The sequence below is a fragment of the Cetorhinus maximus genome, chromosome 6 (genome assembly GCF_964194155.1).
Source record: "Cetorhinus maximus chromosome 6, sCetMax3.hap1.1, whole genome shotgun sequence".
In the NCBI taxonomy this organism is placed as follows: Eukaryota; Metazoa; Chordata; class Chondrichthyes; order Lamniformes; family Cetorhinidae; genus Cetorhinus; species Cetorhinus maximus.
The window spans coordinates 124,133,902-124,154,141 of record NC_135884.1 but is presented as its reverse complement, the minus strand read 5'-3'; the positions used below and the strand labels follow the sequence as shown (position 1 = coordinate 124,154,141).

The following is a 20,240-nucleotide window of genomic DNA, read 5'->3' as shown; positions in this document are numbered from 1 at the left end:
AGCGGTGACTAATGAGGTAGTAGATGCATCGGTGTTAATTTTCCAAAATTCCCTACATTCTGGAAAGGTTCCATCTGACAGAAAGTAGCAAATATAACCCCTCTATTCAAGAAGGGAGGGAGGCAGTAAACAGGAAACTATAGGCCAGTTAGCTTGACGTTTATCATGGGGAATGTGTTCGAGTCGATCCTTAAAGAGTTTATAGCTGGGTACTTAGAAAGCTCAAGGTAATCGGGAAGAGCCAGCATGGCTTTGTGAAAGGGAAATCATGGTTAACCAAGTTATTAGAGTTCTTTGAAGGAGTAACATGTGCGGTGCATAGAGGGGAGCCTGTAGGCATACTGTACTTGAATTTCCAGAAAGCATTTAAGGCGCCACATCAAAGTTTACTGCGGAAAATAAAAGCTTATAGCGTAGGGGTTAAAATATTAGCCTGGATAGAAGATTGGCTTGCTGACAGAAACCATAGAGTTTGCATAAATGGGCCTTTGTCTGACTGGCAGGATGTGATGAGTGGAGTCCCACTAGGATCTGTGCTGGGACCCCAACTTTTTACAATTTATGTCACTGACTTAGATGAGGGGAGCAAAGGCATGGTAGCTAAATTTGCAGATGACACAAAGATAGGCTGGACAGTGTGTTGTGAAGAAGACATAGGGGGTTGCAGACAGATATAGATAAGTTGAATGAGTGGGCAAAAATCTGGCAGATGGAGTGTAGTGTGGGAAAATGTAAAGTCGTTCACTTTAGCAGGAAGAATAACGAAGCAGATATTACTTAAACGGAGAACAACTGCAGAATTCCGAGGTGCAGAGAGATCTAGGTGTCTAGTGCATGAGTCGCAAAAGTTAGTGTGCAGGCACAGCATGTAATCAAGATGGCTAATGGAATGCTATCCTTTATTACTAGAGGAATTGAACATAAAAGTAAGAATACTATGCTTCAGTTATACAGGGCATTGGTGAGATTGCATTTTGAATACTGTGTGTAGTTTTGGTCTCCTTATTTAAGGAAGGATGCAAATGCGTTGGAGGCAGTTCAGAGGAAGTTTATTAGATTGATACCTGGAATGAGTGGGTTGTCATATAAGGATAGGTTGGACAGGCTGAGCTTGTTTCCACTGGAGTTTAGAAGAGTGAGGAGTGATTTGGTTGAAGTATACAAGATCCTGAATGGTTTTGACAAGGTGGACATGGAAAGGATGTTTCCTCTTGTGGGTGAGTCGAGAACTAGGTATACTGTTTTCAAATTAGGGGTTACCCTTATAGGACAGAGATAAGGAGAAATTTTTTCTCCCAGAGGGTTGTGCGATTTTGGAACACTGCCTCAGGAGCTGGTGGAGGCGGGGTCAATGAATTTTTTTTAAGGCAGAGGGAGACAGATTTTTGTTAGGCAAGGGAATCAAAGGTTTTTGGGGGTAGATGAGAATGAGGAACTCGAAAAAGATCAGCTTTGATCTTACTGAATAGCAGAGCATGCTTGAGGGACCTTACTTCTGCTCCTATTTCATAAGTAAAAAGTGGTGGGTGAAGGAGTAATAGGACTTTAAATTTGTAACAAAGCAAAGAATGACCTTTGCAATTTTGATACAATCCCTATAGAGACTGATAATTTGTAAAAAGATATTTGAATTCTCAGTGACCAATTTAATGGAATTGCACCACAAGATTTCAAGTTTCAAGACTTTTTACTGTAAGAAACAAATTAAAATCAACATCGATTAACACTACTTAGTCATCAACTAACACTAAACTACAGAAAAGATAATCCTTATTAATGTCTTAACGAGACCAATAACCCCAAGCCGCATATCGTCTGCTGTCCCTCAATTTGAGGATGGCGTCTGCTCAGGGTCGTGAGTTTCTGCCATGGGTCTTCATGTGACTGAACGGGTTAATTTTCAACCCACATATCTTTGGGAACATGGAGCAGGATGTCCTATGAGGTAGTGGGATCTGGATTGCAGGATTTACTTCCTTTTCTTCCCTTCTCTGCTGCTGCTCTGCCTCATTATTAAGGCGTTCTGACTCAAAGTTTGATGGACAAGTTGTCACCATTCTGAACCATTGGTAGCAACCTTCTCCCAGTCATTAATAGAATGCTGCTGTACGTCAAGGAGCGTTTCAGAGTATCAAAGCATTTTCTTTGTCTTCCCCTGAAACGTTAGCCATGTTGAGAGTTAAGAAAATAGGACCTGTCGGAGGATGGTTTTCAGGCATCTTATACACATAGACAGATAGATTATGGTAGGTTTTCCTCAAAATTGCAGTCTTTTCAGGAAACAGTCCAGAATCGCCCCCAGCTTCCAATGGGTTCGCATTTCCCTGTTTCACTGAGTCACAACACCCAGCAACCATCAAAGGTCCTCTCTCCCTCATTCCTCTGAAAATTCCCAAACCGGCTTTCAGCACTAAGGTCCAGTCCAGTGATTTCTTCTCCCAGCCAGGGCAAATCCTCCGGTGTTCTTAAATCGCAATGGGTTCCTTTGCCTTGAAGTGTACCCCTGCATTTTGTCTAGTAGATAACACAAAAACAGCCTCCTTTCTCAGTAACTGCTGCTCTGTCTCTCTCTGGCCCTGTCCAAAGTCTCTGAGACAGAAAGTAAGAACATCTGCTTCCGTCTTTATTTTTAGGTGTTAAACCTCGCACATGCATTTCAAAACACACATCCTGGGTCCCTTGTCTCCATGGTAACTAAGCCAAATAGGCTTCTTGTGGGACAGATCTCGCAGCAGATCACATGGCTCTATTCATTATTTTACCTTGAATTGAAGGTATAGTTCAGAACATAATCACCTTATAATACCTCACATTGGGAACCAATTCCATATGCTCAATTCACAAAGCATTTGAATCATAGATATTTGAGGGAGAATAGAACATATGTTTTCATCAAACTCAAAAAGGAGAAATAGCCAATGCTACTTTCTAACTGGTTCAGACATTACACTGTTTCGGCTCCTTGTGCCAAATTCCAACACAAGTTTTCAGATTGCTTCTGATGCAACTTAGTCTGCAGTCCTAAGGTGAGCAACAACCACCTAAGGCAATCTCTAACTTCCTTTCCCCGTCAGGGAAGCAGCTGCCTCCTATGATATTACAGTTCAGATGAAAAAGTTGATTTCAGATGAAAAAACGATAAAAGCCACTTTTCACCAATCCATGGGGCTCAACTTCCCAAAGCCTGTTTTTTGAAACTAAAGCAGAAGGAGCGTAATGACAAATTAAGAATCTAACGATCACAGACTACCCCCTAAGTCTGGGCCAAATACTATCCATTGTTGTAACTAACCAGCCTTGCGCAACAGTGGAATAATTACAACCTTGCATGCATTGATCGATGCTCACTAACGCCTCAATAACTTTTCACAACATATCCATTTTAAACATACTTCACCTCAATGCAATGTTCAAATTGCCAAATAAAAGTTTTTTGTTGTACTACTAGTCATGGAGGTCAAGTGAAAAGAAAATGCACTTAACTTCTTTGGCAATACATCAAAAGAAAATAATAATGCTTATTTGTATCTGTTTGCAATTTTGAGATTACTCTACAAGGAAAATCTATTTTGGGGAAAGTTATTGAAACACAGCAAGTTGCTAAACCTAAGTCAAACATGTGAAGTTGCCAAGACTTAAAACAATAATAAAATAAATATATGAAGGTTATGTATTGGACCTAGATGTTGAGTATTGTGACCACAACTAACATGTTGTCCAGATGTGTAAATTCATTTTGGTAAACCTCATGCAACAATGGATAATGTATAGATTTCCATGAATTGAGAATAAACAATTGTTTAATGTATCGTGGCCTGAACAGGGTTTTTTTTTAAAACTGGCCCAGTTTTTGATGCCTTGAAAAACTAATTTTTATTTGTGGAACTTAACATTTCTCCATTGTGATTAAAAAAGACATTTTTAAAAAAAACATAAATAAAAAATGTTCAGAATATTTCAGCTTTTACTGTAACGCCCTGTGTATGTTCATATCATTCATTTAGCTCTCTGTAAAGTGCAACTAAAAGTGAAGGGTGATCAGTGAACTTTACTCCCTGGTTTGCGAAAATACTTCAATGCGATTGGTTTACCCTGCTTGCTGACTTCACTGTTGCTCGTTACCTGGCAATCCCCTTGGCTTGACACCAGGTTCAAACTAACGTCGGAAAAGGGAAAACATAAATCTCAATCAAAGCTGTGGAAAGGAATCATTATACCCCATAGAAAAACTTAACTAACATGTCCGCCCAAGAACCAATTCATCTTTCATATCAGTAATACACAATGGAAAACACATGCCCCAAATGCCATTTTTAAATTCTGCAGCAAGTGATTAAGATCCAAAACAACAGGTATAAAATTGTGCAACAATCAAGTTTGAACAAAACTGATATCTACAGAACTTTGATACACAGTAAATATTAATTGAGTTTCTGTCCAATTCAGTGCTGCATACATACATTCTTGCAGGACACTTCAATCATTATCACAAGTTATCTTAAAATTGACATTTTCTGTCTAAATTTCTCTCCTTTAAGCAGCAGACTTGAGTCAGAATTCAATTTAACCGCAGGCCACAACCCTATTCAAAATCACAAATGACATTGTCTGTCACAATGACTATGATGCATTATTCCACCTTTACCTCTGTCAACCTTTGACAAGAAGGAGCAAACTATCCTCCTTCAATGCTTCTCGCCCATTGTCCAACTCATTGGCTAACGAGTGCCCTCGTTTATTTTCCACTTCTATCCATTCAATCATAGCCAGAGCATCTCCAGCAATGCTTTCCCTTAGCTCCTACCCCAACCATTATCTAGGGTCTCTCAAGGACCTTCACCACCCATCCCACCTCCAGCTCATTTATATGATTCCTTTCGTTGACATTGTCCAAAGGCAGGGAGTCAACTACCACACAACAATATATACTGACAACATACAACTCCATCACTCCACTATCTCTCTCAACCCCTCCAGTGCCTCTGTGTTGTCAGACTGCGTCTCTGACAGTCTGGGATGGAGAACAATTTCCTCAGTAAAATTGGGGAAAACAAAGCCACTATCCTCAGCCCCACCACAAATCACATATGTGAATGTATTCTTGGTGGGGAATTTCAATATCCATCGTCAGAGTGGCTCGGTAGCACTGTTAGAGATTGAGTTGACATGAAGGATATATTTGCCAGGCTGGGCCTGTGCCAGGTGGTGAGAGAACCAACAAGAGGGGAAAACCTACTTGACATCAAGGCAGCATTTGACCAAGTGTGGCATCAAGGTATCCTGCCAAAACTGAAGTCAAAGGGAATCGGGGAAAACTCTCCACTGGTTGGAGTCATACCTTGCAAAAGTGAAGGTGGTTGTGATTGTTGGAGGCCAACCAACATAGCCACAAAACATTGCTACAGGAGTTCCTCAGGGTATTGTCCTAGGCATAATCATCTTCAGCTGCTTCATCAATGACCACCACTCCATCATAAGGTCAAAAGTGGGGAGGTTCACTCAATTGCATAGTGGTCTGTCCTGTTTGCAACTCCTCAGATACTAAAGCCATCCCTGCTTGCTTGCAGGAAGACCTACAATATTCAGGCTTCAGCTGGTAAGTGACCAGTAACATTTGTGCCAGACAAGTGCCAGGCAAGTGCCAGGCAATGACCGTCACCAACGAGTCTTACCATTTTCTCCTAATATTCAATGGCATTACCATCAACACCTGGGCCAGAAATTGAACTGGACTAGCCATATAAATACTGAGGCTACGAGAGCAGGTCGGCGGGTAGGAATCCTGCGGTGAGTAACTCACCTCCTGATTCCCAATCTTGTTCATCATCTACATGGCACAAATCAGGAGTGTGACGGAATACTCTCCACTCGCCTGGGTTCGTGCGGCTCCAACAACACTCAAGAAGCTCGACACTATCCAGGACAAAGCAGTTCGTTTGATCGACACCCTTTCCACTCCATCCACCACCGATGCACAGTGGCAGCAGAGCGTACTGTCTACAAAACGCACCGCAGGAGCTTGCCAAGCTTCCTTTGACAGCACCTTCGAAACCCATGATCTCTAATGCCTAGAAGAATAAGGGCAACAGACACATGGGATCACAACCATCTGCAAGTTACCCTCCAAGCCTCACAACAACAACTTATATTTACGTAACACCTTTAACATAATAAAACATCCCAATGCACTTCAACGGAACCTCGTAAAACAAAACATAACACCGAGCTACATAAGAAACATTATGTCAGATGACCGAAAGCTTGGTCAAAAAGGTAGGTTTTAAAGAGTATCTTTTGTAACTATGCCACAGCTCTTTCACTGTTGCAGAGTCAAAATCCTGGAAAACCCTCCATTACGGCACTGTGGGTGTACATACAATTCATGGACTGCAGCAGTTCAAGAAAGTGGCACAAAAAGGGAATTTAGGGATGGACAACTAACAACTGATGAAAACATAAACAAAAAAAAATACCCTTGCCTCTGATTCCATTCCTCTTAGTCATTGTCTCAATTTGAACTTTTTGCAAGCTATTCAATATCAAGCTGATCTACTGACCTATATCTTCGCAATCATAAAGACTTAACTAGCCATGACATTACGCACTTGCATTCTTGCCTTAGCTCATCTTTGCTGAAACCTTCTTCAATGCTTTTGTCGCCTTTAGAGTTGAACATTCCAATACTTTCCTGCCAAATCCATCCTTCACCCCCTCCCTTAAATTTCAAATCATCCAAACATCTGCTACTCATTTGCTATTCCACATCCAGTTCTGTTTATTCATCAATCCCATCCTTGCTACACGCCTACATTGACTCTCAGTTTACAAAACATCAAGGTTTAAAATTCTCATCATGTTTCAATCCCTTCAGCACCTTGATCTCAGAACTAACTAGGGGCTGGATTTTCACTACCAAGGTGGGTAGCTCGAGTCAGGAAATACCCCAACTTGGCAGACCCACCTTGGTTTGAAAGGCCCCATTTCATTCAATTTTCATTCCAGGGAGGCAGGGGCGGAATAGGGGTCATTACCTCCGGGACACCCTGGTCCACTCCTCCATCACCCCCTACTCCTCAACCCCCACCTACGGCACCTCCCCATGCAAACGCAAAATATGCAACACCTGCCCTTTCACTTCCTCTCTCCTCACCGTCCAAGGGCCCAAACACTCCTTTCAAGTGAAGCAGCATTTCACTTGCATTTCCCCCAACTTAGTCTACTGCATTCGTTGCTCCCAATGCGGTTTCCTCTACATTGGAGAGACCAAACGCAGACTGGGTGACCGCTTTGCAGAACACCTGCGGTCTGTCCGCAAGAATGACCCAGACCTCCCTGTCGCTTGCAATTTTAACACTCCACCCTGCTCTCTTGCCTACATGTCTGTCCTTGGCTTGCTGCATTGTTCCAGTGAAGCTCAACGCAAACTGGAGGAACAGCACCTCATCTTCCGACTAGGCACTTTACAGCCTTCCGGACTGAATATTGAGCTCAACAACTTTAGATCTTGAACTCCCTCCTCCATCCCCACCCCCTTTCCGTTTCTTCCCCCTCCCTTTGGTTTTATCCAATAATTTATATAGATTTTTCTTTTCCCACCTATTTCCATTATTTTTAAATGTATTCCACCCATGGTTTATTTCACCCCACCCCCTCTAGACTACCTTGCTCGTCCTGCTCGCCAATCTTAATTAGCACATTCTTTTAGATAATATCACCACCTTCAACACCTCTTTGTTCCTTTGTCTGTGACATCTTTTGGTTATCTGCTCCTATCACTGCTTGCTTGTCCCAACAACCTCCCCCTTCTTCCTCCCCCCACCCCCCAAACCAGCTTATATTTCACCCTTTTCCTATTTCTACTTAGTTCTGTTGAAGGGTCATGAGGACTCGAAACGTCAACTTTGTTCTTCTCCGCCGATGCTGCCAGACCTGCTGAGTTTTTCCAGGTATTTCTGTTTTTGTTTTGGATAGAAGGCCAGCCTTGGTTCTTTGGGACTTGGCCCCAATTGTTTTAGAAGCTGTAAGGCCATCTAGCCATCACCCGTCACACCCCATATACCTGTCATAGCTCCATTCCACATCAATGCCAATATCAAACTATGAACTCAGACACCTTGCTGAGATAATTGTAGATTTTGAAACTCAGCCAAACATTCATAATTGCATAATAACAGCCCTTGGAAAATGTCAACCAAGAACTCTATTAAAACTTTGGAACAGGTGGCCATGTTTTTCAAACCGACACCAGATGGCCTGTCAATCAAAACAGTAGAGTAGATTGTTTTAACTCTCACTGACAGCTTAAGCTTGTTTATTTTTTCAAATTTATAGAGCAGGGGATTTGAAAAAACTTTCAGGTCATGACACTTAAACAGACATTGCCACCCTTCAAGAGGGTTTACATCTACTCCATCAATTTGTGGCTCCTACATTGCAGGTTAAAGCACTTAGTACCATCAAAATGGGGTCTGCTTGAAGTCAGTACTAAGTTCAAATGGCCCTGCTGAATTCAGGTTTCCCAGCTGCTGAATAAAACCCCGCCCCCTTCCTCATGCCAACGAAAATTGGATGTGTCAGAGATGGGAGCAGGGCCTCTGCACCCAGGACCCACCCACAATTTTTAAAGGTACACAGTTTCCTGGCTCCACAAAAATCCAGCCCTAACTCTACAAAAATGTAAAAATTCTGTATTCCTCCAACACTGGCCTCTTGTGCATCTCACTATCCCTTCACCCTTTCTTTGGCAGCTGTATCTTCATCCACTTGGGCGTTATGCTCCATAAATTCTTTCCTAAATCTCTCCATCCTGATTTAAAACATTCCATGAAACACCAACCTCTTTGTTAAGCTTTTGATCACCTCTTCTAATATTTCCTTCTTAGGTTCCATGTCATATTTGTCTGATGACACCTCTGTGAAGTGCTTTTGGTCATGTTCTACATTAGAAACACTATATAAATGGCAAGTTGTCACTATTTGGAGTAAACCGTATTTCCCATTCATTATAAAAAGGAGAGAAAAAATGCTTCTAAGCAAAATCCATAGAAGTATTTGAAATTCAGCATTGTAGTTGCAACAACATTTGAAGTCCTTTGACAGTCAAAAGCTTTGATTAAATACTGGTTCATGCAGGGTTCCTTTGAAAAAGACAAACCGCTCTTGACATTGAAAGTTCATTTTCAAGTTATTTGAAACCTGAACTTATGAATCTTCACATTTCTTCACTGGAATACAAAGAATTCTTGCAACTAAAAAGGAGCTCCTTGTCCCTCATTTCCTGTCAACTCAATGCAGACTTAGTCTCAATAGTTCTTTTTCACATCAGCCTAAATCTGGAATGTCACTTAAATACAGAAATATACACTATTTCATCATAGTCCAATCCATTAGAGGGTTATGGTACACCTTCCCATTAAAAAAAGGTTCAAAGAAAGTTATAGACTTCAATAGCCTTGAGGCTTTGGTTGAGGAAATGCTTTTGCCAATGCAAACATAGGCTTACCCCAATAACAGCACGCCATCGCTGCAATCAGCTGCTGCTACTTCAACTTATCCCTACCAGCTGTAATGAGAAAGTGAAGCAACATTTATTTTAAGAAAATCATCGAAGCCTTTAACAAGAAGCCAAAAGACAACAATAATTTATACAGGGCCAACTGCTACAATCCTATGAAGAAGGTTTTAACAACTCTTGATTTTTGAACCAGGACGTACATTTGATTCAGATGTGAAATTTTTTTTTAATTCACTTGCAGGATGTGGGCGTTGCTGGCTAGGCCAACATTTATTGCCCATCCCTAATTGCCCTTAAGACGGTGATGGCGATGGTAAGCCCTCTTGAACCGCTGCAGTCTATGTGGTGTAGGTACACCCGCAGTGCTGTTAGGAAGGGAGTTCCAGGATTTTGACCCAGCGACAGTGAAGGAACGGCGATATATTTCTAAGTCAGGATGGTGAGTGACTTGGAGGGGAACTTCCAGGTGGTGGTGCTCCCATGTGTCTGTATGGTTCTGTAACTTTTCTACTGTTACACAGGTAGTCATACCGACAATGACTGTGGATCAGCATTTGAGCAAAGCTCATTTCTTTTCAGACAAAAAGAACAAATGTCTGCAGAGCCCACTGAAGAAGTAGAAGGGTGTTTTTGTGCGACTCTGCCCAGCATTTTGTTCTAAAAGTGATAGTGGCAATGGAGTTATTTACATACTCTGGACGGGAACCAGCACCTGTAATGGCACATCAGAAGCACCCACCTCAAAGAGGAAGCAGAAGTCAAATCATCGTACCACTCCAAAAGATTAAAGAGAAAGAAATAAAATCTTGCCCCACCGAACAGCCCATTTGTTGAAGGAAAACGATCTGTAAGGAACAATTGCTATTTTCTTACCATTTTGTGTTTCCCTTCCCACACTCAGGATAGGACCTATTTCTGCTCTCAGGAGGTGCAAGTCCCATCAGGCCTAGCAGGAGCAAGGCAGGCAAAAATCCCAAAATAACCTAGGAACACCAATAATGTTGCCCTTGAATGTGACAGGGATGGACAGAAGCAGCACTCTCTCCTCTATTGTGCAATTTTGTGTGGGAGATCTGTAGTAGAGAATATAGCAGGTTTGGATTTGTTCCCATTGGAGCTCTTGGGAGAATAGCACCTGCATTCCAAGTCAGAATTTTTAATGCAGAGTACCATTTCCATTACCATTACTACTATTCAGATTTTCTGATAGGACTGTAGAAGTTCCTCTGGAAGTCTGACTGAGATGGTGGGGGAGGGGTGGGTTGGTGTCAGGAGCAGACATCTTTAGTGTGGTCATCAGTCCCAAGGAAAAGGAGGAAATGGCCATCTGCATCATCAGCCAGCACCACCACTGAACATGTTGAAACAGTGCAGGAAGAAGTTATGAGTTTAGATCAGGAAATGCAAGGGAGACAACTCAGACCTTCCATTAATACGCAGTACAAAGCATTAAATGATTCCAGGATTCAATTTACGCAAATTAAACCTGCTACATTTCCCCTATAACTGCTCCACCTCTGGCATGTACCTTCATCTTTGCATTTTAACATCAGTTACAGCCTCAAGCATCAACCGCTGATTCACAGAACAAGAACTCTTTTTAACAATTTCAAACACTTGAAACTTCAGTGTATCAAATTTAGTTGTTTTCTGCAACCAACCAAACCTTTTGCACTTGTAGTCTGCATCAATCCGAGTTTCAAGACAAAATATCTGTTTTGACTACTATCTAAGAGAACTTGCAAATGTCCCTTCCCTTTAGCCCACTGAGTAAGCATATATTTGGTAGGTCACTGTCACTTAATTCAAATTATCCTTTAATTTTGAGTGGATTTACAACAAGAAAATCCTATGCTATGTTTCAGGAGGGGCCCAGCCAGCCAACTAATGGGTTGTCAGGTTTTGCAGCCAGATCAGCCCACACCTTATTATTCCATTCTTTCCTTTTTACAAATTTTTCAGGCAACAATTTTGTGAAATTTCAGTAAAATTGTACAAATCTGCAAATTATCCAAGCTCCTGAAGCAGTCTGCCCCACCTTAAAATTAGTTTGTAGAATTGCAGTGATTGACTCGTACAAAGCAATCCACAAACAAACAGATACAGACTACTTCAGCTGGATTGAGAATTTTCTCATGCCTTAATCTTTCCAATGAAGTCCCCATTTAATTTTAATTCCATGTTACCTTGGTGCTCCTTTACAGTCTAAGCCTTCGGAATTTTTTTTCACATTCCTGTCTGTACCTTTTCCCATTTGAAAGTTCATTTGAACGTGAATTCACCGAGGCTCCTTAGACAGCACCTTCCAAACCCACGACCACTACCACCTAGAAGGACAAGGGCAGCAGATAGATGGGAACACCACCATCTGAAGGTTCCTCTCCAAGTCACTCACCATCCTGACTTGAAAATATATTGCCATTCCTTCACTGTCGCTGGGTTGAAATCCTGGAACTCCCTTCCTAACAGCACTGTGGGTGTACCTAAACCACATGGATTGCAGCAGTTCAAGAAAGCAGCTCACCACCACCTTCTCAAGGGAAATTAGGGGTGGACAATAAATGCTGGCCCAGCCAGCAAAGCCCACATCCCATGAATGAATTTTTTAAAAGTGTCAAGTTTACTCATAATATCATCTTCTTTCAAGCTGGTGCAACATTATGCTGAAATCCAACTAAGTACACTGCACTTCAATTTTTCTTCACCCTGAAATACATTCTGGGCAAAATGGCAATACTATGAACAACAATATTGTTCAAACATTTTTTTGTGTAAATGATTCAAACTAAAATAAATGGCAATTACCAAAGCTGGTAAAACGTACTTTGCTCTACATGAATGAAGTTGGGTAGTTTTTGCTTCCTTTTTCTGTGTAGTTTCTGACATTTCATTTTTTTCCCTTCCACATTTGTCCAAATGCATGTTTCTGGCTCCATTCCCGCAACATTATTTTTCTAATTTGCCAAACCTTTCTCCAATTGGCTAGTTAGTATTAAAGGGAATATTTGCACTTGTAATTATGTATTAATATACTGATTCCAGGTGAGACATACTAATTATGCCAAAGTGCAAATGCCAAGTAAAGTGCCGATGCTATTAATTTTTTTGTGCATCAGGCGCTTGGACACTTTTCAATTAGGCAATTCAGCTAATATTTTCCACATGAATCCAGTTAGCCGGTAAAGGGTGCTACATCAAAATAGCATCACAACTAAGGATTTAAACTGTGCACTTTGTGAAATGTCACATACTGAGAAGGCCAGTAGGTGATTACTTTCAGATGTGGTACCACCATTAAAGAGCCCACACTGAAACATGACACATTACTATTGATCAATTAAGGTTTAACTGGCCCTATTTGAAATTGTTATGCAAAATACCTTTGTTACACTTTTGCTTCAAAAGAACTGAGTGAATAATGCATCAAAAAGATCTTTTGAAGGTGATTAAGATTGCACAGTTAACACAATGAAGTACAACCAAAATTCTAACAATAAAATTGGTATGAGGAAGGAAATTATGTCCACAGTCAGAAAATATGTCTTCAATTAATTTTTGAGATGCATATCAGGCATATATTACAAAAAGCAATTTTTATCTTTTTCAACAACCAATGTAAAATCTGCTAGTATGGTACTGCATTACATTGTAGTGACAATACAGGGTTATTAATTAACTTTTAGGGTCTCAAACAAGTGGACTGCAGTAATTTCCAACCTTCTATTTACTGATTTTATCCCAGTCACCTATACTGACTAAACCTGGAGTAATGTTTGAATGCAACAATGAACTCCCTGCATTGGAGTGAAATGGCCTCCAAGTTGTGTAATGATACTTTGTGGCTTGATGATAATTAAAAAGAAAGGAAGATATACTCATCCAACATGTCACAGTTTGGCAGAATTGATCCCTTCAGGCCAGCAACAGATGACTGGTCTCAATATATAGAATGTCTTGGGTTCTATTTTCAAGCCAACGAAATCACGGGAGAGGAAAAGAGGAGAGCGATTCTCCTTAGTATTTGTGGGAGCAAGACCTACAGTTTAATTCGAAGCTTGACAGCCCCCAGTGCCCCTGATTCAAAGACTTTCAGTGAATTAGTAGACCTCATTAAGAGACATTTTCATTCCAAGCCCTCAGTCACAATGCAGAGGTTTAGGTTCAATTCACGGAATAGAGCCCCGGGGGAGAAAATTGCTACCTACGTGATGAAATTAAAACAACTAACAGAATATTGTGATTTTGGTGAAACCCTGAATGATATGTTCTGGGATCGTTTGGTCTGTGGTGTGCATGATGATGCTATTCAGCGAAGATTGCTGGCTGAAGTGGATCTTGATTTTAAGGAAGTGTTAGAAATAGCGCTTACGATGGAAAGCACTGTGAAGGATTCACAAGCGATTCCTAGTTTTCCTAGTTGGGTGGGAATGGTCAACCAAAAGTGGTGCGAAAAGCCGGGACTCCGCCACAAAGCAGGAAGCAACCCCCGCTACCCGAAAATTTAGAGAAAACAGCTCATCTGCAAATTCGAAAACTAGTTATCGACGTGGAAACAATCGAACTCCCAACGATTGCCAACTAAAAGAGGTGGAGCGCTATTTTTGTCACAAAAGAGGGCGCATATTAAAACACTGCAAAGTGAGATTAAAACAGGCTTCCAGCCAACAAACAACGTCAAATGAAGTATATAATGTGGAAGAACCAGAAACAACCAATTCTGACATTTATTTCTTATTCAACATGAAAGTAGGAACAGAGCCAATCACTGTCACCTTACAGGTGAATGGAAAACCCTTAAAAATAGACACTGGTGCTTCTTCCACTGTAGCAGGAGAGCACACTTTCAGATATTTAAATAAAGGTACTCAACAATTAAATTTGGAACAGACTTCTGCCAAGTTGAAAATGTATACGGGCAAAGAAATCCAAGTAAAGGGTATTACCAGTGTACCTGTTTATTGTAGGCACCAAACAGCACAACTATCATAGAGTCAAAAAAGGTCTACAGCACAGAAAAAGGCCCTTCGGCCCATCAAGTCTGCGCCAGTCAAACAAATACCTAACTATTCTAATCCCATTTTCCAGCACTAGGCCCATAGCCTTGTATGCTGTGGCATCGCAAGTGCACATCCAAATACTTCTTAAATGTTATGAGGGTTTCTGCCTCGACCACCCTTTCAGGCTGTGAGTTCCAGATTCCCACTACCCTCTGGGTGAAAAAATTCTTCTTCACATCCCCACTAAACCTCCTGCCCCTCAACTTAAATCTATGCCCACTGGTTATTGATCCCTCCACCAAGGGGAAAAGTTCCTTCCTGTCTCTCCTTTCTATGCCCCTCATCATTTTATACACCTCAATCTCGTCCCCCCTCAATCTCCTCTGCTCCAGGGAAAATAACCTCAGTCTATCCAATCTCTCCTCATAACTAAAATTCTCCAGCCCCGGCAACATCCTGGTAAATCTCCTCTGCATTCTCTCACAGTGCAATCACATCCTTCCTATAATGCGGATTCCAGAACTGCATGCAATACTCCAGCTGTGGCCTAACCAGCGTTTTATACAGTTCCAGCATAACCTCCCTGCTCTTATATTCTATGCCTCAGCTAATATAGGCAAGTATCCCATATGCCTTCTTAACCACCTTATCTACCTGTCCCACTACCTTAAGGGACCGGTGGACATGTACACCAAGGTCTCTCTGATCCTAGGTACTTCCAAGGGTCCTACCATTCATCATGTATTCCCGTGCCAGTGATGGTGGTAGAAGATGAAGGGCCAAGCCTTCTAGGTTGTGATTGGTTGAAAGAGATCAAGTTAAACTGGTCCAAAATCTTCCAGTTGAAAGTCGGAGGACTGCCAGAGCTGCTAAAAAAAAAAACGCCATCTTCCGGGATGAACTGGGGAAAATCAAAGGCCTACAGGCCAAGATTTACATGAGCTCAGAAGCAACTCATCACTTCTGAAAAGCAAGGCTGATGCCATATGCTCTGAGCTAGAAGATTGACGCTAAGTTGAACCGGCTAAAGAGGCTGAGTGTCATAAGGGCGGTTCAGTTCTCAAGAGTGGGCAGCATCGATAGTCCCTGCCCTAAAACCGGTTCAGACTGTCCGGATCTGTGGGGACTATAAACTAACGGTCAACAAAGCAGCAAACTGGACAGGTACCCGATTCCCAAAATTGAAGACCACTACGCTAAACTAGCAGGAAGGACAACATATACTCACTCATATCAGCAACTGGAACTGGGCGATGCCTCCATAGAATTTGTGACCATAAATACCCACAAAGGGTTATAGCAATACACACGCCTGTCCTTTGGTGTTTCTTCGATCTGTGCCATTTTCCAGAGGACAATGGAGAGCTCGCTACAAGGACTACCACAGAGGGCTGTGGAGGCTGGGTTGTTGGGTATATTCAAGGCTGAGATAGATGGATTTTTGATCAGTAGGGGAGTCAGGGGTTATGGGGAAGGGGTGGGAAGATGGATTTGAGGATTATCAGATCAGCCATGATCTCATTGAATGGCGGAGCAGACTCAATGGGCCGAATGACCTACTTATGCTCCTATGTCTTATGGCCTTATGGACTACCTCAAGTTGTGGTCTACCTGGATGATGTACTAATAATTGGATTCACGGAAACGGAACACTTGGCTAATCTGGAGGAAATCCTTAAACGAGTTTTAGAAGCAGGAGTGTGCCTAAAGAAGGAAAAAGTACTTTTCAGGCAAATGAAGTCATATATTTGGGCCACCGGATAGATGCCCAAGGGTTACACCCTGTTGAAGAGAAGGTTAAAACAATCAGAGAGGCACCTAGACCCAAGAACGTCTCTGAATTTAAATCATTTTTAGGGATGGTAAATTATTATGGCCGATTTCTACCAAATTTATCAACAATTCTAGCCCCTCTACGTTCACTGCTAAAGGAAAACCAGCGTTGGGTTTGGAAGTCACCCCAAGAAGAAGGCTTCATGAAAGTCAAACAGCTCTTGCATTTTTCAAATTTGTTAGTGTCAACGGTCCAACAAAGGAATTGGTGTTAGCCTGCGATGCATTCCCCTATGGAGTGGGAGCAGTACTATCTCACCAGAGGGACGACGGTGCAGACAGGCCAATAGGTTATATGTCCAGGACACTTACCACAGCTGAAAAAGGATATTCTCACATCAAAAAGGTCTGCTGATTATTTTTGGTGCAAACAAATTCCAGCAATGCATGCATGGGTGACACTTCACAATAGTCAGACCACAAACCACTCTTGGGTCTATTTAGCAAAGAAAAGGCTATCCCTCCCATAGCTTCTACATGAATTCAAAGATGGGCCCTAATTTTAGCGGCATATGAATACACTTTTGTGTACAGACCAGGGATTCATATAGCCAATGCTGATGTCCTAAATTGCCTTCCTTCGCAAGAGAATAATGAACATGTCCCAATTCCCCAAGAGATCATAACAGCAATGAATTTCCTGATTCCTCACCAGTCTGTGCTAGGCAGATATGAAACTGGATGAATCATAATCCAGTCCAGTCTCGAGTGAGAGACCAAGTGTTAAATGGATGGACCCAGGAACTAGGCCCTGATGAATTGAAGCCATTTTTCAACCGAAGACATGAAATGAGCAGTCAAGATGATATTCTATTATGGGGTGCGCAGGTGGTAGAGTTACACAGTGCCCATCTGGGAATCTCAAGAATGAAGATAATTGCTCAAAGTTATCTTTGGTGGCTGGGAACGGACGGCGATATTGAGAAGGTGGTTAAACACAGTGTGCAATGCCAACAGCCACAAAAGTTGCCGGTGGCAGCCTCATTACACCCATGGGAGTGGCCTGTTAGGCCCTGGGTGAGATTGCACAAATATTACATTGGTCCTTTTCTTAGAATCATGTTTCTACTAATTATAGGTGCTCATTTCAAGTGGTTAGATGTTTATGAGGTTAAGTCACCAACATCAGATGCTGCTATAGAAAAATTATGCCAAAGCTTTTCTATCCATGGATTGCCAGAAGTAATTGTCTCAGATAATGGTATTGCATTTACTGGCTCTGAATTTCAAAGCTTTGTCAGCCAAAATATTATCAACCATGTGAAGACTGCACCATACCATCCGTCATCAAACGGACTGGTGGAAAGAGCAGTACAAGCTTTTAAGGTGGGAATTAAAAAGTTAACAGGTGAATAGTTGGAAACTAAACTTGCTTGTTTCCTATTTCACTACAGATTGACCCCCCCACACTACTACAGGTGCAACATTTGCAGAATTACTGATGAGGTGAGGTCTTTGAAAAAGGCTAAGCATGATACTTCCCAATTTGGAGGGTAAGGTGGAGAAAAGTCAAGGGAACCAAACAGCGACTCATGTTTTGCATAGTCGTGAGCGACAAATTTACTGTTGGTGAAGCAGTGTATGTAAGGAATTTCGGCAGCGGACTGAAGTGGTTGCCTGGTAAAGTAAGTTCTGTGACTGGGCCATTGTCGTACCAAGTAGAAGTGGAGGGCCCGGATCACCCGTAAGCACGGGGATCATTTAAGAAGAAGGGAGATACCCCAACAAAATGATGTTCCATCTGTAACCATTGCTAAACCTGTGGTTCCTGGTGAAGTTGTTCAACCAAGGACAGACATGCCCGATATCTGGCAGAGTTGACACTGAACTGTCTGTGCCTAATGAGGTACCTGATGTTATTGTGGTTTCAGAAACTGTGGTTCCTGCCAAAGAATAGGAAGTCGTGGAGCTACAACGTTCCACACGGATCAGGAAACCACCTGAAAGACTGAACTTATAACTTCGTGACCTGTGTAAATATTGTAATGTCATGAGATAAATATCCTTGTAAATACAAAATGTACAGAAAAGTTAAAGGGGGTGGAATGAAGTAATTATAGTTTTGATAAACGTAGGACTGTAGCTTTAAGAATAACCTTGTGTTGTAAGATCACATGATCTGTGTAAATCAATCAGTTTGCAGTACTCTAGGGGAAGTTCTTCTTTAGTTATAGAGTTAGATGCACACATGTAGCTGCTGCTGCTGTCTTGTAAATAAAGTTCAATGTTTCCACCAAGAAAAGTTGCCTGGACAACCAACTCTATAACAAAGTCCTTGTGTGCTTTTATCTGACATTAAAGAAAAACATAAATGCTGTTGTTATCTTAAGGAAAATATTTGAAATGTCAAATCAGTATGCATCACAAAGCGCTATCCAGATCTTTACCATCCACAACTTGACCATATAAAGCAAGCATTTAATCTATTCTAAAAATTTCAAAGTTATACTTTGCTTTTGAGTCAGCCTGTCTGGGCCAGAGATCAAAGGAATATTTGAACCTCAGTTTTGAAAAATTCATCCTCAGAATCCTTGTGAGATTTCTATGAAATACAAGGATATATTTGCCCGAAACTTAAGTAGTAGAAGGGTTTGGTTCATAGAGTCAATGTGGGACTGAGTACAGTACCACCCACACAGTGATCTAAAAAGGGATATGACCCAGACCTAGGGTCAGTGTGGTGTTGGCCAGAGATGTGTTAAGACTAGGATGGAGATAGCTCCATGCCTGTACCCTTTACTGTATGTTCATATATAGTTACAAATACTTAATAAAGACTTGCTGTTAACATTCAGAAGACTGCAAAGACTTCTTGAACAGACACATTCTGCAAACATGCTCCCATGTTTACACATGCAGCACTGCTTTTCCAATGTACGATCTCGATAGACAGGACCCCATACTGCAAGCACTCCACAGTGAGTCTTAAACATGAGACAATGTTCAGTGATGCAAGTTGAAGCTTTACTCTGATTTGCCAGCAGCTCTCAGGGAGTGGAATTTCTACCCCCAAGGTCTTTGATCCTGGGGAAGGACTCCTGTTGGCCACTTAAGTGCCTGATTGGCACATAGTAGGGTGGACCTTCCCCAAATAAGGCAATGCAGAGCTCTTGCTGGCTCTTCAGCCAGTGGGCGAGAACCCATTCCCTGGATTAAATACTACCCATCATTCTGAAAACTGTTTCAGTTATAGCTCTGCATGTTTTCAAGTCTTTTGTTTTTCAGTTTCAGCTCAGAGGTGCAGGACTAGAAATTTAGTTCCATAAGTGCCTGGGTTTCAGTGCTATAGGCACCATTTTGTGATCAAATGTATTGGTACAGGATATGCCATTATGCTAAAGGCCAAACAAAAGGGATCCTTTATCCATGTCAGAGGCAGGCATTAACATGCGAAAAACAGGGGACTAATGCCTGCTTCTACTCCCTCTTGCAACTTGGGCTTGTGCCTAAGGCAGCAAGCACACATGCTGATTGCCACTGGAAGAACTAATGCCAAGCAGCACGAAATAAAAAGAGGTAAGCAGTTACCACAATCACTCCAGTCCTATAATCTCCAGCCTCACTTGTGATTACAACCTCCATGCCCCCAAAACCACACACCTTCCCCTCACTGATCTCCCCACAGCCCACAACCCCCCAACATTACTGCAGACCTCTACCATTTTCTTCCTCACCAGCCCTCTGATCATACTTTGAGACCTCACTATTCCACAGTGAGATCCCCATCTGTTATCCAATCACTTATACAAACATTGATGCATGAAGGTACTGCTGCCCCATCCACATGATAATGAGGTCCAATTTTTAAAAATTCATTCACGGGATGTGGGCTTCGCTGACTGGGCCAGCATTTATTGCCCATCCCTAGTTGCCCTTGAGAAGGTGATGGTGAGCTG

At 41.8% G+C, this 20,240-nt stretch overlaps 1 protein-coding gene across 7 annotated transcripts in view; it reads right to left on the bottom strand.

Annotated features, from left to right (window-relative positions):
- znf469 (zinc finger protein 469) overlaps nt 1-20,240 on the bottom strand; it is a 1,056,360-nt gene that overhangs the window by 843,927 nt on the left and 192,193 nt on the right. For 6 of the 7 annotated variants that reach the window (XR_013576938.1, XR_013576939.1, XR_013576940.1 and 3 more), the window contains exon 3: nt 9,503-9,562. The exons of the other annotated variant lie outside the window; for it this stretch is intronic. The gene's annotated coding sequence lies outside the window, so the exon portion shown is untranslated. The remainder of the gene's footprint in view (nt 1-9,502; nt 9,563-20,240) is intronic. 7 annotated transcript variants of the gene reach the window in all.